The following is an 11,992-nucleotide window of genomic DNA, read 5'->3' as shown; positions in this document are numbered from 1 at the left end:
CAGAAACCTTATCTACTGTACGGCCATTGGACGAGTAACTGAAAAGGCAGGGGGAAGATTTGTTGCAGAAAGACATCAGAACGGTTTTATTGAAATTAATGTTCATTTGCCAAGTGTTACACCAATCGCAAAACCTAGAAAACGACTCTTGAAGGCGATAATGATCATTAGAAGATTTAATCACTTCATATAGAATGCAGTCATCAGCATAGAGACGGATGTTAGAAGAGCAGTGAAGTGGCAAATCGCTTATGTATAATAAAAAAAGAAGCGGCCCAAGGACGGAGCCTTGGGGCACACCTGATATCACATCAACAGTAGCGGAGTCAGTCGAACTGTAAGAAACGAACTGGGAGCGAAATGAGAGAAAGCTTAAAATTCAGTTAACCAAATGAGGATTATTCAGTACAGCATTAGGTTTAGCAATAAGTTTAGAATGTGAAATGGTGTCAAATGCCTTCGAAAAATCTATAAAAATTGCATCAACCTGGTTGCCTACGTCAAGGTTAAATGAAATGTCATGCGTGAACTGAAATAGCTGCGTTAACGTGCTAAAACCGCGCCTAAACCAGCGTTGCATGTTAGACAGTAAATTATTTGATTCCAGAAAGAGCGTGATGTGCTTATGAATGATGTGTTCCAACATTTTCCATGACTGTGGCGTCAGTGAAACTGGTCTGTAATTCGACAAACACTGCTTATCTCCAGATTTATAAAGAGGGAGCACTTTGGCTAACTTCCTTGAAGAAGGCACAGTAGATGATGATAAGGACCTTCTGAATATGACTGACGGATATTTTGATGACCACAACGAATAACGAACAAGGAAGGCATTGCGTATCCCGTCCGGACCGGTGCATTTCTTAACATCCAGGTTTATTATAAGGTTGAGGACGCCTTCGCAGTTTATCTCAACGTCACTGATTGCTTCAGAAGAAACTATATTGGTAAGTGTCGGGACAAAGTTGTTATCGGAAACAAACTCGGATTGAAAATACTTGTAGAATGCATCGGATATCACCGCCGGGTCGTTGGTGACGTCATTATCTATTGTGAAAGAAGTGGATGAGGCATCGCGAGGTAAAATAGAAGACAAAAATTTTCGTTGGTTACTTGTTAACAAATTGTGCAGGCGAACGCGAAAAAAGAACTCCTTGGTATTTTGCAACATAAGATGGAGTTCTTTCTTTGCCTTAACAAATCTATCCAATGCCATGGGATCCATGCCTCTTCTGGAACGCCTTAACCTTCGAACGCGACGGGACAAGTGCAAGATATCGCGAGTCATCCAAGGAATGTTAGAATTTTTTTTTTAGTTTTAATGGGCAAAAAACGTTCGATACATGATTTGACAAGACGCTCAAAGGAATTAGCAAGGCAGTTGACGTCCTGGTTGTCTGCAAGCGCACTAAACGTATCGAAATGATGAGATAAGGCATCAGTAATGGAGTGTTCGTCCGCACGAGTGAAATCAGGGAAACTACTAAACGTGTAGGGGGATTTAGGAATTGGACAGGAGAGTGACACTAAAACGCCTCTATGGTCTGAAATACCATCAATTACGTCGCAAGAAAAGTCACGTTCGGCTAGGTAAGCGCTTGGTCTCAGCCGACGCAATGGTACACAGATGCGCTCAGCCAGACAATGCTAGACGCTGGCAGTGTTCCTTCTATTTGCACTCAAGACAAATGCGTGGGTGCAATGCCTGTTTTCAGTCGTTAAGAAGACAGAATTTTCAAGACACTAGTTTCTGAGCTCCTTGGCGTTATCTTTCCCGCGTTTTGCCACCACAAGCAACAGATTCCAGTCTTATCATTCCTGGCAATCGGTGGTCGCGTTTTCGCAAGCGTGAGTACCTAAAGAAGGTCTAGGTTGGGGTCACACAAAGCGTCATAACCTTGTCCCACTGAGACTGAGTAAACGCCAAACTTACTTTCTCACCATGGTCAAGCCGCTTTTCGTTGACTGTGTCACAACGCCAGGCGCGGTGAACGTGCCTCGAAAGTATCTGAAAAATAACGAAATTATTTACAATAATGTTCGAGGTCAGAGAAAGCGCCAAAGCGTGTCCCAGTAAGATTCAGTGCACGCGAAACTTGCGTTACTAAGGCGGGTGAGGCGAGCATGCGCAAAAACTACCGAAAAAGGTAAAATAATGTTGAGGCTCATAGAAAGCGTCGCAATCATCTCCTAGTACGAGTTATTAACTCAAATTAACTACTCTAAGAAAGCAGAGCTGTGTTTCGCTTACTGCGTCACAAGTCTCGGTTCCGTGTTATAAGAGTCTAAATTGGCTTAACTGGGTCGCAGACTGTCAAACAAAATTCCTCATCTTGCTGTAGTACGATAGTGCATTCGCGCTGTGTCGAAGTACACAACGAAGGCAAGAACACACCGGCAGCATAAGAAACAGGCCACATCCAAAAGATGGGGATCGCCGAACAGGCGAACTTCACATATGCAGGCGGCTTCGCTCGCTTCGGTGGCGTGTTGGCGCGTAAAGCATGCATATGAGGCGTCTGCGGCACCGCTAACTCGTTGCTATGTAACTCACGAAAAATAAATCGCAAGGTGTAAGTTCATTGAACGCTAAAACATTTAAGCTTTAGCAGGAAATAATAAAAAAATAAATAAAACGTTGTCTAAATTCATTTGACATTACTCTTTTTTCGATGGTCGCATCATCTAAAGAATGGGACTAACACTAGCCGTGACGTGTTTCCTGTTGCCAGTAAGTTCATTTATTGGAAAAACTTTATCGTTTTAGCGAGAAAGAATAAAATAAAAATAAAACGCCGTCTGAATTGATTTCACATCCTGTGTTTTTTTCCACTGCTCGCGTCAGCTTATGTGTAGAATGAACACTAGGCGTGGCGTGTTTCGTGTTCCCAATTTCTGCCGAGTGTCCCGTCATGTTTATTTTTTCTTTCCCTGCAGGTAAACGAGTAAGCCAACAACTGAAATTATTTTACTTTGAAGCAAGCGGTGATGGAACTGTCAATGATGCCAAAACGTAAAGAAAAGCGCATTCTAGGTACATTACTCAAAATTCCTTTCACATTCCCTTATTTTTTTCCGATGCTCGGGTCAGCATAGCGGATGGGATGAACACTAGACTGGGCGTGTCCCATCTTGTTTAATTTCTTTCTCAATTATCCAGAAGTTTTCGTACTTCAAATAGAGCGAACGTGAAGGTCACTGTCTATAGAGCCAACTACTTAACGAAAAGCGCGCTCCTGATATGCTTCACAAACTCCATAGTTGCCCAGGAGTCTCTAGATAAGTTTCTCTTCATTTCCCGAATGGAAATGCGCTAATGCTACCGGTTATTAAGCAGTGTTGACATAAAATATCCGCCGCCGGTGCCTTTATATGTACACCTTCTCTGTTGATCAAAAATGCTAGGCATCTTGTTTCACTACATGAAGTATATTTACGCGTCCACTACGTAGCTTGATAGCGCACCAAGGCACAACATCGTAATGCTTTTACCGCTGTACAGATTAGAATAAATCTGCCCGAAGTGGCAACCACAAAGGCGCCGCCAAGTTCTTGCCTCCCATTATTGTCATGCTCGCAATAATTGATGCGAAAACTTGCATTTACTCGAGAACGTCCATACGGACAATGTGTAAAAGTCCGTCAGCGTATTGTGGAGAAATATGGGATCGCCATTTATAAAACATTTAGCTAATAATTAGCGTGCCCTAAAGGATGCCTTTGCGGGCACCTTAACTAGATAGCGCCTCCATAATCAAGGGATCCTCTGTATCGCTTAGATTGCGCGTCTCGTCTTAATCGCATCTCGTCGTCGGAGCATGGGCGGCGGTGCAATGTAGCAACATGGTGGCGTCCTCGCGGTTGCAGGTTTCGATGCATGGGCGCTAGAGTTGGTTATATTAACTCCATAGGTGAACGTTGGAGTCTGTTTTAAGTGTGACGCCAGCCGCGGCAGCTTAGTGCGTAAGGCGCTTCACTGCTGAGCTCAAGGTCGTACATTAAATCGTGGTCATGGCGGCCGAATGTCGACGGGAGAAAGAAACTAAAATACGCGCGTGTGCTTGGATTCAGGGGCACGTTGAAGATTTCGAAATTGATAAACTCAATCCGAGTCCCTCACTGTAGCGTGCCTCATGAACAAAGCGGGCTTTTGGTGCGTAAAAACCAACATTTAAATTTCTAGCGTTATGAGCGAGCAAAGTTTCAAAAGCGTCAGTTTCAGCCACTGCATATATTTCGTGCGCAAGTGCTCTTATCCTTCCCTGTGCATGCTTCCGCCCCCTTCACCTTCCTAGGGCGGAGGAAGTTTGGGTTAGAAGGCTTCGGGCCAGGGTGGCCCTTACACCAGCTGTGGCCTCAAAGTGGAAGGGGTCGTATTAACCAGTGGGTGCTACGTGTCCAGACTACTCAGGGCCAGTGACGTATAGGCAGATGCCGTGTACCACCTAATACGCACAGGTCCAGGCTCACAATCGAAACTCTCGTGTCTCCTATTGCAACCTTGCCTCCGCTACATGCAATGTCGCATCCAGCTTTGACCGCTGGGCGCATGGCAATAGATTCCGCAAAACACAGCTTCAACAAGTACACTACACACGCCTTACAGCACAGATATAATAGAGTTAAACATATCAAGAATTAAGGCTTCAGGGTAAGTTGGGATGACAATAAAAACGTACAAAAACGAAGTGTTCGAACATGTTATACGGTGTTTATCAAGGTTGTCTGCGAGTGCCTTGGGAAATTTCGACGTCATGCCGAGTTTGCATGTGGCGAAAATGGGGATCATAAGATGTTTATTGCATGGCGAAAATTTAAAATTTGCAGCTGTGATTACATTTGTAAAGAAAACTGGTGCCACACTTTTGTCCCTCTTTTTCATTTTCACGCACAGTTTGTGTCATTGCCAAAATTGATTGTTGAACTAAACAAGACACGTGATCATATTGCTTGAAAAGAAGAGGTATGCCGTGGGTTATGCGTAGACGACACCAAAAGCGTCAGATTTAACCACAGCTTCTGCAGTAAATTACGTATTCAAGCAGTGCGGGAGCGTTTTAAATGTGTTTCATGAAAAGGGAGGGGGGGGGGGGGGTCTGCAGAATTTGGCACGCTTTCCAGGGACCACTATTATTTCCCTAAGGATTTTATTGCCTTCGAGGCCAGGCACTCATGAGGTCTGGCCAGTCTGAGCGGACAAGGGAAGTGTATACCACTCGCTCTAACGATAGTGTCTGCTCAGTATCGCAACGTTACATGCCGCGCAAAGTAGTTAAATTTCAAACCAAACGCCGTTTGCAGTTCTCCGCGGGGGCGCCGCCTCCCAGTGAAGGAGTGCATGTTTATATCGCGCAATTGCGCCTACGTACATGGCAGCCCTGTGAAGTCACTCATAGTGATACGCGACTACAAAAACTATTCAAGCCTGACATCATTTATCGTTTACTATGTTATTTCAATGGATGACTTAGAGTGAAGAGAAATAATGAAACACGCAAGCCGAATGTCCTCGTGTTTTTCTTTTACTTCGTGCCGTATGGTAAGAGAGATGTACTTCGATTTCGTCTCCTTGTTCCCACGTCACGCATTTGCGCGCTCAGAGAACCAAACTAGGTCGTTTATACTTGCGTATTCCAGCGCCGTGGTCAGGCTCTTTCATCCTCTCACGCCTGCCTCATTGGTCGCGATTACGGCGCTGATCAGGTGTTCTTGTGTAGAGCGCGAGAAATCACTTGCTGCGCAAAACAAGACACAAAAGAGCTCGCCCGCGATACCGTCATCGGAACTTTACCACTCAGCAAAAATACGTCAGAGCAAATAGAAGGCAGGACCGGTGACGTATCCGTCAGGCGATCCTCCGGCCGAGGCATGGGAGAGTGCAGAGGCGGAATTTCACTTACTGAGCCTAGAGAGGCAAAATGGAGAGGGTGTCTATTTCGGTGGTTACACTCGTCTGTTTGCAATCACGGGTTAGCACCATTGCAAATATTTCAATCTCTGCTATTAATGATCAAATTTAAAGAAGTGTTGCCGCAGAACGCTACTTAGACTTAGAGGGCACGTAACAACATCCAAAGGATAGCCAAAATATCATTGTGGCTCTTTGAGGGTTCTCCTAAAAAGGGCGCTTACTATAGCACTTGTGCAATCGAATTTATGTGCGCATGCCTATGTTCCAGTTTTCGTATTAAAGAAGGTAACAGTTTCGTACAAATGGCGAAGTACTTAATTGCAATAGTGAATTGCTAGACAACTACGCGTCGTAAGTTTGATAGTTTTATGGGCTACATAGCTCAAAGTAAACATTTTCTTACTAAAAAAATAGCAAGCACGATCTCATGTGCACCTAGTCAAACAGGAGCCGCGTTGTCATGATGAACCCGCCGTGGTTGCTCAGTGGCTATGGTGTTAAGCTGCTGAGCACGAGGTCACGGGATCGAATCCAGGCCATGGCGGCCGCATTTCGATGGAGGCGAAATGCGAAAACACCCGTGTATTTAGATTTAGGTGCACGTTAAAGATCCCCAGGTGGTCGAAATTTCCGGAGTGCTCCACTACGGCGTGCCTCATAATCAGAAAGTGGTTTTGGCACGTTAAACCCCGTAATTTATTTTTTTTAATTTTGTCATGATGAAGTACTGTCGGCATCAAGAATGCAACTCTTGGAGCAGCCTCTCACTTCAGGGCATTTGCGACAAGTGAGTTTACGTGATCTATAACACTTAGGGACGCTGGAAGACAACGCACGTGAAGCGACACGCCATCTCGGCTCCCTCCACTATTTGCCCGCCGCAGGTTACCTCCGATGTACCGCACGCAACCAGGGAATGTGCTCAACCACCCGAAGAACCATGCGCAGCCACTGGCCCCCACCTTCCCACCCCGTCCCATGTGTGCCATACTATGGCCACCATACATACATACATACATACATACATACATACATACATACATACATACATACATACATACATACATACATACATACATACAATAATACATACATACATACATACATACATACATACATACATACATACATACATACATACATACATACATACATACATACATACATACATACATACATACATACATACATACATACATACATACATACATACATACACACATACACACATACATACATACATACATACATACATACATACATACATACATACATACATACATACATACATACATACATACATACATACATACTACAGAAGCACTCATGAGCACTCCAATCTAAAGCTTTCGTCGGCCTCCAAAGAAAGTGTGTTTTCTGCAGGGGTGCGATTTCGACAACCGTACGGTTGGCATTTTCCTGCATCGCTTTCCGCGCTGAATGCTCGATACGCCCATCAAGACGAATAGCGTAGCATTCGAATATATAGCTTTAAAGGCAGGCGAACACAACAAGTTTCGCGCCTTCCAAAATATAATGGCGTCACTTCTGTTTTTAACGCATATGACGTCGCGTTATTTTTTCTTCTGCCGCAATTGTTCCCTCCACATACAGATGGCGCTAAGCCCCATGAACTGGCGATAAACCGCCACGTTTTGAACGTATTGGCTCCTAAGGAAGCTTCGCTACCGGGTCTATATTTACCTTCGCATGGGCGCAAGAGTAGTTTTTGTTAACTCGATAGGTGAGCGTTGGAGCCTTTTTTGTTGGGTGATGCAAACCGCGGTCGCTTACTGCGTCAAGCTTTCACTGCTGAGCTCAAGGTCGTACATTATATAGCGGCTGCGGCGATCGAATTTAGACGGGGCCGAAATGGAAAAATAAGACGAAAAAAGAAAAAGAAACAAATAGATCAACGCGTAGGTGGATTTAGGTGCACCTTAAAGAATCCGAAATTGGTAATGTCGCTCTGAGTCGGTCATTATGGCGTGCCTCATAATCAAAGCGGGCTTTCGGCGCGCAAAACCGAACAGTGCAATTTCTAGCGTTATGAGCGAGCAAAGTTTCAAAAGCGTCAGTTTCAACCAATATATATATTGCGTGGGCAAGTGCTCTTATTCCACACTCTGCTCCTTATCCCACTTTCTGCTCCATCCCCTTTCACCTTACTAGGGCGGAGGAAGTTGTGGTTAAAAGGCTTCGGACCAGGGCGGCTCTTACGCCAGCTGTGATCTCAAAGTGGAACCGGTTGCATTTACCGTGGGAAGCTACATGTCCAGACTGCTCAGTCCCAGTGCCGGATAGGCAGATGCGTACCACGTATTATGGAGAAGTGCAGGCTTACAACCGGAATGCTCGCGTATGCGACTGCAAGCATGCTTCCGCTACAGTGACACAACCAGCTATGACCACTGGGTGCGTGATAACAGATTCCATAAAACACACTGCTTCAATTAGTACTCTACACAGGCCTCACAACACACATATATTACAGACATAACCATCGAGAATTAAGGCTTCAGGGCAATTCGTTATCGAAATAAAGAAACATAAAAAGTAAGGGCTCAAACACGTTACACGGTGTTTTATCAACCATGTCTCCTAGTCCTTCGGGAAATTTCGATGTCATGCCGAGTTGAATGTGGCATAAATGAGGCTCATTCGATGTTTCCTGCATGGCGAAAGTGTTCAGTTTGTAGCTGTGGTTACATTTGTAAAGAAAACTGGTCGCACAGACTGTCCCTCATTTCAAATTTTACGCATGGTTTGCACCATTAGCTAAATTCATCGTTGATCTACACAATGCACTTGATTATATTGCTTGAAAAGAAGAGGCATGTCGTGGGTAATGCGTAGACGAAATCAAACGCGTCAGATTTAACCACAGCTTTTGTAATAAATTACGTATTCGATCAGCACGGGAGCCTTTTAAATCTGTTTCATGAAGGGGGCTACAGAATTTAGCCGGCATTCCGGGAACAACTAGTACTACCTCCGATTTTATATTGCCTTCAAGACTGGCCCCTCACCAGGTCTGACCATCTTGAGCTAAGAAGCGCACTGCATACCAGGCGCGCTAACGTGCGTGTCTGCTAAGTATTACTTTCTTATGCGTCGCGCTAAGAGCTTAAATCTTAAACGAAACACCGATGGCCGTTCTCCTCACGGACGCCGCCCTCCCAGCGAGAGAGTCGACGTATTTCGCGCAAGGGTGCCTACGTACATGGCAGAGCTTTGACGTCGCTCATAGTGACACCTGACTTTTAAATTATTCAACTCGAAATCATTTGTTTGTTTACCATGTTTCTTTAACAGATGACTTAGAGTCAAGAGAAATAATGAAGCCTACAAGTCAAATGTCCGCATGTTTTTATTTCACTTCGTGCCATGTGGCAAGAGAAGTACTTCGATTTCGTCTGCTTGTTCCAATGTAACGCCTTCGCGCGCGCAGACAACGAAACTGTGTCGTTTTCTAGCGTATTCCAGCGCCGCCATCATGCTCCTTCATCATCTCACGGCTGCCTCATTGCTCGTGATTACGGCACAGATCACGTGTTCTCGAGAAGGAGCGCGCGAAATCGCTTCGTGCACAAAACCAGACAGACGTACGCTTCATCTCGCCCGCGATATAATCACCGGAAGTGCACCACTCACCAAAGACGCTGCAAATAGGAAGGCAGCTCTCATGCCTTATTTGTCATACGACCCTCCGGCTCATGTACGCGAGAACGCAGGCAAGGAATTTCACTTGCGGAGGCTAGACGGGGTAAGTGAAAGATTGTCTATTTTTGGAGTGACGCTCGACTCCTGCAATCGTGGGTTAGGGCCATTTCAAATATTTTTCTCTCCGCTATGAATGAACTTAGCGGAAGAAATGTTGTGGCAGAACACTCCTTAGAGGGTACGTAACGGCTTCCAACGTCTAACCAAGATATTCTGTGTGGCCCGCTGAGGGTTCTTAAAAAAGGGGCGCATACCATATGCACTGTGCAATGGAATTTAAGTGTGCGTGCTTAAACACCAGATTTTGTAAAAATTCAAGTTTACTGTTTCGCCCGAAATGCGAAGCTCTAAATTTGATGGCAAAGTGTTAGACAACTACACATATTAGCGTTCGTAGTTTTATCGTCTCCACACGTCACAGTAAACATTCGCTTGCTAACTAGCAACACCTTACCTCTGGTTAACCTCCCTGCCTTTCTCTGCATTATGCTCTCTCTCTCTCTTGTCACACCCGGCAATACAAACATGAAACACGCGGTCATGAAAGTTGCGATAATCACGAGTCAAGCTCTTTGAGCCGCCTCTCGCTTCAGCGCCTGTTCTACTTTCGCAATCTCCAGCGCTAGGCACACTGACAGACAGCGTATGTGACGCGACAGGCCATCTCGGCTGGCCCAAGTATATATATATGCACCCCCCGCAGATTACCTCCAAAATAACGCACTAAACCGCGCAAAGAACCATGCGCAGCCACGGCCGCATTCCTTCACACAACACACACACACACACATACACACACACACACACACACACACACACACACACACACACACACACACGCACACACACACACACACACACACACACACACACGCACGCACACGCACACGCGCGCGCACGCACGCACGTACATAATACGTGCACAGCCGCAGTGCAGAAGTATCCAGAGGAAGCTAATGTCGTTGTCCTTTTGAGCAAATGTCCATAACTTGTTCAATCTCGAGGGCCGAAATTCAACGGCAACTTCTTGAAACCCATGATAGGATTTGAAGACGCGCTTAGAATTGATACGCCGTATCCCCATTTCAACTCAATCTCTACGACAAGAACGATTTATACGGGGAAAGATCACGGCCTCCTCGTCATCTGGAATTAAACTCAGAAAAAAGTGGTATCGAGAGATAGGAACGTCCCATGACTTCACACAAAAAGCGCCACACTTGGTCAGATCAGTTTGAGGCTTTCTTTAATCCATACCGTGCAATGTCAGAAATGCATGTGTAGGGTGGAACAAGTCAACTACGGCTCGTTGAAACGATTATGCAGGCTGATGAGGCACTAAGTAAATTATGCAAGCATGGGCACTCATTTTAAGTTATCCTGAAGATAACCGACTAACATTCCTTAATAGCACGATAATCCGTAAAAAGATTGTGTGAAGAATTCACCGATTCTGAGAAGAAATGATTCTTATCACACCTGCAATGAATCTTCAGAGTTTTCCACCTGTGCTTTGTACCTCACCGAAGGAAAGTTTCAATTTTTATTTACAAAAGTACGAAATTTGACTGCAATATTTTTTTTCCCAACTGCACATACACTCCGATTTTCGATACTTTTTTTCCCGAAAAGCTTGCAGATTTACGGAGAGAAGTCGCACATCACTCAGCCTGCGCAGTTATTTGTCAAGCCACATTATGCTGCCTAGACTTCTTTTCGGAACACGCATGTCTATTTATTCAGCGCAATATAGCTTAGCGCGCGTTTACTCGACAGGCAATAATTTGAGGGGAAGTGCATATGGATAGTGATTAGAGAACAACAACTGTGTTCCTGAAGCGAAAATACCGTACACCACCCAGAGGTGTCCGGAGGCGAGGTGCAAGTATCATAACGATAGTAATTGTCCGCTAACTCTGGACGTGTTTGACTTCAGTAATGTTCCCTTAAAGGGAAGCTGAAACGGTTTTCAATTTCCATGAATTGCTGGGGTTGGGAAGAACAGACCTATTCATTTACGGTTCTGAATTTTTTTTCTTTGTTTTGCTAATATAAGGGGCAGATATAGCTTTCTAAATTCCCCCCGCGGACACGTCCCCGTCGCTTCCCGGAGCGCCGGGTGAGGTGGTTGCTAGAGGAGAGAACCGGTGAGAGTGACGTCACTCGCGGGGAACGTACTGCAGGACCGGCGTGCTGGCATGTGCTGGCATGTTTCTTCCCGTCCTGCGCTTTGCTAAACGACGCTACGTGAGATATGCAACCGCTGACGTTTGCTTTCTATTGCGATTTTCGTGAACTGTGCTTCCTTTCTGTGCTGCGTGAGTGCTTACAGCCAAGGGCGCCCAACATGCCCTCGTT

Source organism: Dermacentor albipictus, chromosome 9, assembly GCF_038994185.2.
Source record: "Dermacentor albipictus isolate Rhodes 1998 colony chromosome 9, USDA_Dalb.pri_finalv2, whole genome shotgun sequence".
NCBI lineage: Eukaryota > Metazoa > Arthropoda > Arachnida > Ixodida > Ixodidae > Dermacentor > Dermacentor albipictus.
This window is presented reverse-complemented; position numbering follows the sequence as displayed.